This window comes from Gekko japonicus, unplaced genomic scaffold (assembly GCF_001447785.1).
Source record: "Gekko japonicus isolate JY-2015 unplaced genomic scaffold, Gekko_japonicus_V1.1 scaffold219, whole genome shotgun sequence".
NCBI lineage: Eukaryota > Metazoa > Chordata > Lepidosauria > Squamata > Gekkonidae > Gekko > Gekko japonicus.
The window spans coordinates 464,803-471,563 of record NW_015165241.1 but is presented as its reverse complement, the minus strand read 5'-3'; the positions used below and the strand labels follow the sequence as shown (position 1 = coordinate 471,563).

Sequence of the window (6,761 nt, the reverse complement as noted above, 5' to 3'; positions counted from 1 at the left end):
AAAGATATCCCAACTCCGGAGTACTGAGTCAGGAAATACCATGATTGTAGTCAGATAAGAAGTCAAACGCCTAGGCAAACAAGGCAGTGCTTCTACCACAAAGATTTTTTAAGTACTTGAAATCAGTTTTTTGTTTGCCTGAACTGGTATATAACAATCTTTCATGTCTAGAATTGCAGAAATAGGAATTTATCACTCTGAATCACAGGATCACACGAACAATAGAAATACAGCATGGTGGGGATATGCAGTGGGAAAAGAGGCAGCTGCCATCGGAATTTACTCTAGTGCATCATTGGGTGCTATTTTACATGGCTGTTGTGTAGGCCTCTGTGTGTGTGGCTGCAATTCTAACTGTGGGATGACCAGGGCAGATTGCCGTAGACCCTGGCTTTAAGGGTGCCCGTTCAGGGGTTGGGGAGGAGTTCTTCCTCTCTGATTTACAGGCTCTGGGTACTTATTCATCAGAAACTGTTATGAGATTGAAAATTAATCACATGTACTTTCAATTTCATCTTGAATATATATATAAAAAACAAGTCTTTGATCCTCACCATGAATCTTGCCCGACCCATGGAAATCTTTTGTTGTCTTTCTCTTCCCCTTTCTGCCTACATATGGCTGCCAACTCCAGGGTCGGAAATTCCTGGAGATTTATTTGTGTATGGAGCCTGGGGAGGATGGGGTTTGGAGAGGGGAGAGAACTCAGCAGAAATGTAATTCCATGGAGTCTGCTCTCTAAGTCTGCCATTTTCACTCTCTCTCTCTCGCTCTCTTTGTTAGTAATATCTGTTTATTGCGCAATTCTATTTTACAGCTCTGGCAGTATTCTGCTTAGATGATCCCAATCTTGTTGGCAACATCTAGTGCATCATGATCTGGAGCAAGACGGACATAAGCTTTTTTCTCACCATCAGGCTGAATCAATGTGTTGACCTTGGCCACATTAATGTCATACAGTTTCTTGACTGCCGGCTTGATTGGGTGCTTGTTTGCTTTCACATCCACAATGAAGACCAGCGCGTTGTTGTCCTCTGTCTTCTTCATGGCCGATTCTGTAGTCAGTGGGAACTTAATGATGGCACAGTGATCCAGCTTGTCCCTTCTCGGTGCACTCTTCTGCGGATACTTGGGCCGCCTCCGTAACCGCAGGGTTCTGGGCCTCCGGAAGGAGGGCGACATCCGAATCTCCTTCTTGGTGTGACTATGGACACCTTTCAAAACTGCCTTTTTAGCCTTCAGGGCTTTGGATTTTGCCTCAGTCTTTGCTGGGACAGCCTCCTTCTTGGGTTTCGCTGCCATCTTGGGGAGGCAAGAAAGGGCACATCTGCCATTTTCTCCAGGGGAACTGTGGCCACCACTGCCACAGGAAGTGGTGACGCCTACAAGCATGGACGGCTTCAAAAGGGAATTAGATAAGCATATGGAGCATCAGTGGCTATTAGCCACAAGGTATAGATAGGGGCTCTGGGGCAAGGGATGCTCTGTCTTCTTGGTGCTTGGGGGGGCCAACAGTGGGAGGGCTTCTAATGTCCTGGCCCCACTGGTGGACCTCCTGAGGGCACCTGGTATTTCTGGCCACTGTGTGATACAGAGTGTTGGACGGGATGGGCCTTTGGCCTGATCCAACATTGGCGTTTCTTATGTTCTTATGTTTTTATCTCTGCAGCCTGGAGATCAGTTGTAATTCTGGGAGATCTCTGGGCCCTAACCTGGAGGTTGGCAGCCCTACTACTGAAATCCAAAATAAATGCTCCTGCCTGGGCAATGACATTATGTTCTCCTTCACTGCCATTGTGGGTGCCGATAAGCTCATGCCATACCCTTGCTTAGAAAACAGTTACATTCTTGTGCTCAGGATATCTTAAGTGTCGCTCCTGTCAACCAGCAAACAAACAAATGGGAATCCACGCACGGTTTCTCCTCTTTTCTCTCTCTCCCTCTCTCTCCACCACACAGCCAACAAAAGGTTACTTGGTTAAGAGTGCCTGTCAGACTGGAAATATTTGCCTGAAAGAGGATCTGCACAAAAGAACCATCTAAGCCAGTCAATTATTAATAGGTGTTCCTGGCTGTGGCCAGATTGGGCCGGAAGCACGTGTATCAGGAGTAGACTTGAATGCAGAGGGGGGTACTGCTGGTGTCAGACTCCGTGTTGCCACCCTGGGCACAGTATAATCACTGCTGTCCCAGTGGACAATTCCCTTCTAAGGGAGGAGTGCTGAATGAAACCCTTGTCTTGGTGAAATATCTTTGGCTTTGCAGCAACTGGGCATTGTCCCATTTCTGATATTTGCTGGCAGCCTCCGCTGTGTGACACGTTTTCACTTGTCAAGCAACAAGGGGCTGTGCTACAAAACCAGACCCCCCTCCAGGGGGGGAGTGGTGTCTCAGGCATTGCCGTCTGTTTTTCTGTACATATTGGCTGAGCAGTAAAAGGCAGCTTGGCTGTGCTGATCATCTGTGAAGCCAAAAAGGGCAATCCATCCTGAAACAAATGCACCCTGGGATACGAGTCGACAATCAAATACAGCTGGCTGGTCGTCAAGACCAAAAATAAAATAAATTGCTGCATGCCTGTTTCATATAGACTCGATACTGTGCAGCTAACTGATATTTCCTGAAGAGCCCAATGATTCAATGCCCTGCTTTGCATGAGTCATATAGTAGGGTCTTAAGATCTCACTGAGGGAATAATCTATGCCTGAGCAGTACCCAGAGGCAGTACTGTGTGGAACCAAAATGGCATGTGTTTTCACATAGCCTTATGAGAGGTGTAGATTCCTACTCATGTCATTTAATTTTCTGACCCAACCTTCCATGAACCTGAGTAGAATCATCTCACCTTCTGTGTGTCAGCTAATGCTGCCATGGTCTGGAATGTGTGGGAGCCCTTTCTTCTTTCGCTCCTTTTCCCTCCCATCCCCCGTGACTCATCTGCTGAGCTCTGTTATCTGTTTCGTGGCCTTGAAGGTCTGGCTCTACTGGGCCTGCTTTTCCCGCTGAGAATGTAACGGCTGTAGTTAGCCCACATTTACAGGTGCTTGCTTAAGGCCTGCAACCATCTGCGCACTTTGAAGCAGGGGCGGAAGACTGTGCGGGAATACTCTGAGGAGTTTAAAAGGTAGGTAGCTAAAGTCCAGGGGTGGCCAGATGGGGTGCTGGCTGAGCAGTACCACCTGGGGTTGAGCTCCAAACTCCATGAGATGATCCTGTGCAGTGTCCACCCCATCTCCCTGAATGCATGGATGAGAGAGGCAGCGGATGTGGAGAGCTGTCTGCAATTGATCAAGATCGATAAGGCGGCTGCATACCCAAGAGGAGGGGTCCCGGGGGGGAAGCCAAAGGTCGTGAAACCCAAAGAAGCGGCCCTGGAACAGCGCATGAAGCAAGGGCTCTGCCTGAGATGCGGAGAGATGGGTCATTTCGCCTCAGCATGCCCGGAGTCCCTGGGACCTACACCCAGAGGCAAAGCCCCAGAGAAGAAACGGCAGGACACCCCAGTGAGGAAAAGCACTGCCAAGCCAAAGTTCCAGTGAGCACTTCAAGTCAACATCCCTGAGGGGGACTTGGAGGCTAGCAGCGATGACGAGAGAGAGCCAATGGGAAAAGGCAAGGACCTGCTGTGAGTGGCGTGGAGCAGCAGGTCCTGACTCAAGTGGCGCTGAAGACAGTGAGCAACCACCCTCCCCTTTTTACTGTGACTGTCACAGTAATGAACCCAGGGCTGTGGACCCATGTGAGAGTATGGGCTCTGACAGACTCGGGGTGTGCCAGAGACTTAATCAACCCCTCCCTGGTGACAGGGTTGGGGGCACAAGTAGTTAGGCTCTCTGACCCCATCATAGTCACTCAGATGGATGGCTCAGCCATGAAGGAGCCCTGCAAATTTGAGACAGTCCCGCTACGGATGGGGGCAGGGGATCATTGGGAGCATCGGCCCTTTGTCATCACCCCCACTGCTAGATTCCCATTGGTGTTAGGAAGTCTGTGGTTATGTGACCACAACCCATATATTATTAGGGATGAGGGGAGGGTGAAATTCATCGCCTCCTGCTGTCAAGCACACTCCTGGGAGGAGAAATGGGGTTGAGCCTCTCCCGAGGAACCTTCGAGAGCCTGTCTGGCGCAGGAGGACCTCTCCGCCATTCTCCCGGAATATAGAGACTTGGCCCGAGTATTCGAAGAGGAGGAGGCGGATGAGTTACCTCCTCACCAAAATTCGGATTGTACCATTGAGATCCTTCCCGGCCAGAAACTCCCCAAGGGAAAGCTTTACACCATGAGCCTGGGGGAGAAGGTCGAATTACGGAAGGGGCTTTATCCGCCCAGCCTCTTCCCCGTTTGCGGCTCCTGTTCTGTTCCAGAAGAAGAAAGATGGGGACCTTAGACTGTGCACAGACTATAGGGGGCTGAATGCGGTTTCTGCCACGAATGCCTATCCCCTACCATTGATTAAAGATCTCTTGGTGGAGGCAGCCAAGGGGAAGATTTTCACTAAACTGGGCCTGCGAGATACATACTTCCAGGTGCGCATCAAGGAGGGGGACGAGTACAAAACGGGGTTCAACACTCCACTGGGCCAATTTGAATACTGAGTCATGCCATTCGGGTTCCAAGGGCCCCCTGAGGTCTTCATGAATTTGATTAACAAGCACTTGTTTAGGGGGGCCCTTGTTTACTTGGATGACATTTTGTTGCATTCCCTCAATAAACTTTCACATATGAAGCTGGTGCGAGAGGTGCTCCAAACTCTAGATGAGCATAAGCTGTTTGCGAAACTATCAAAATGTGAGTTCAACCAGCCAGAGGTGGACTTCCTAGGTTACCACATTTCCCCTAGAGGTCTGGAGATGGACCCGGCCAAGGTGCAGGATGTTTTGTGGTGGGAGGTGCCTCGAACCTGGCTCCAGCTCCAATCCTTTTTAGGATTCATGAATTTCTATAGAGCCTTTCTCTCCAACTTTGCACAAGTCAGCCTGCCCCTCACAGACTTATTAAAAACTAAAGGGAAGGGACCAGAGAGCACTAAACCAGGGGTACGGCTGCACTGGATGACTGAGTGCCAGGAGGTGTTTGACGGCCTTAAGTCACTGTTTACTTCTGAACCTGTGCTCACCCATCCAGATGAGAATAAAAAGTTCATCATGGAAGTCGATGCTTCGGATGTGGCCATGGGAGGGGCGATCCTGCAAGAAGGGGGGGTGGGAAATTGCACCCCCTCGGTTATGTCTTCTCCAAATGTAATGCCACTGAACGCAACTGGTCAGTATGGGACAAGGAGGTGGGGGCTATTAGGCTGGTGCTCACCACCTGGAGACATTGGCTGGAGGGGGTGAGGGTGCTTTTTGAGGTTTGGACTGACCATAAGAATTTAGAAGTGCTGCGCACTCCACAGAACCTAAATGCTAAGCAGCTGCGCTGAGCCGATTTCTTTTCTAAGTTTCGGTTCTCTTTGCACCACTTCCTGGGCAAATCAAACTCGCTGGCTGACACCCTGTCGCGCCTTCCCCAACACGAAAGCCAGAGGGAGGGTGTCATTGACTCTATGTTCATGCCCGCCCAGTTGGGTGGGGCAGTTACGACACGTAGCCAAGCATCACTCTCAAGGGAGGAGCTGGGGGGAGGCAGGGAAATGTTCACCTCGGCTTTTTCTGAAACCGACCAGGGGGAGGTGGAAGTGGATGGGGCGCTGGAGAAAAGGAGCAACCGGTGTTGGTACAAGGGAGCCAGACTGTTTTCCCATCTTCCCTATGGGGGGAGGTTATGGCAGCGGCACATGGGGCCACGCTGGCTGGATATCTCAGCTACGTGAAAACACTTCACTTATTACAGAGGCAGTTCTGGTGGCCGGGCATGCGCAAAGACATCTCCTTATTCGTGCAGTCATGCCAGACCTGCATAATTTGTAAACCCCATGCCAGCAAGTCTCCGGGACTATTGCAGCCGCTGCCCACCTCTGCCAGACCTTGGGAGGTGATCTTGATGGATTTTATTACCAACCTTCCTCCCAGCCATGGAAAAATGGTCATTTGGGTGGTGGTGGACTTGTTTTCTAAACAAGCTCATTTTGTCCCCTTCCGCAGTATTCCCACCGGCCGCGCTTTGGCCAAAGTGTTCATGCAGCACGTTGTCGGGCTCCATACCCCCCCCCCCGAAAAATAATTTTGGACTGTGGCTCCCAGTTTGTTGCTAAGTTTTGGGGGGATCTCCTGAAGGCTCTGGGGGTGGAACGGGCCCTGAGCAGCGCCTATCACATGGAGATGGACGGCCAAACAGAGAGGGTGAATCAGACTTTGGAACAGTTCCTAAGGTGTTTTACAAACTACCAACAAGATGACTGGATGGACCTATTGCCTTTTGCCAAATATTGCTACAACAATGCCCTCCATTCCTCCACAGGGGTATCCCCGTTCAAGGCTGTCTATGGTTACAAAGGGGACCCTTTGCCTTTCCTCACAGGGAATGAGGCACAAGGGGGGGAGGTGACAGATTGGTGTGAGAATTTACACAAGGCATGGCTGTTAGTGGGGGAAACCCTGGACATGGCTAAAGTGGCTTACAAAAAGCAAGCGGACAAGAAAAGGACTGTGGGGTGGGAGGTGAATCCGGGGGATTCAGTGTATGTGTGTACGAAAAATATTAAGGGGTAAACTGGGTTGGAAGTATGTGGGGGCCTTTCACAGTGGCTCATAAAATCAATGCGATGACGGTGGAACTGGCCCTCCACAAAAATCTAAAACATGTGCATCCTGTTTTTC

At 50.3% G+C, this 6,761-nt stretch overlaps 1 pseudogene; it reads right to left on the bottom strand.

Annotated features, from left to right (window-relative positions):
- Positions 1 to 834: 834 nt before the first annotated feature.
- LOC107109421 lies at positions 835 to 1,302 on the bottom strand (annotated as a pseudogene).
- Between the last annotated feature and the right edge of the window lie 5,459 nt (positions 1,303 to 6,761).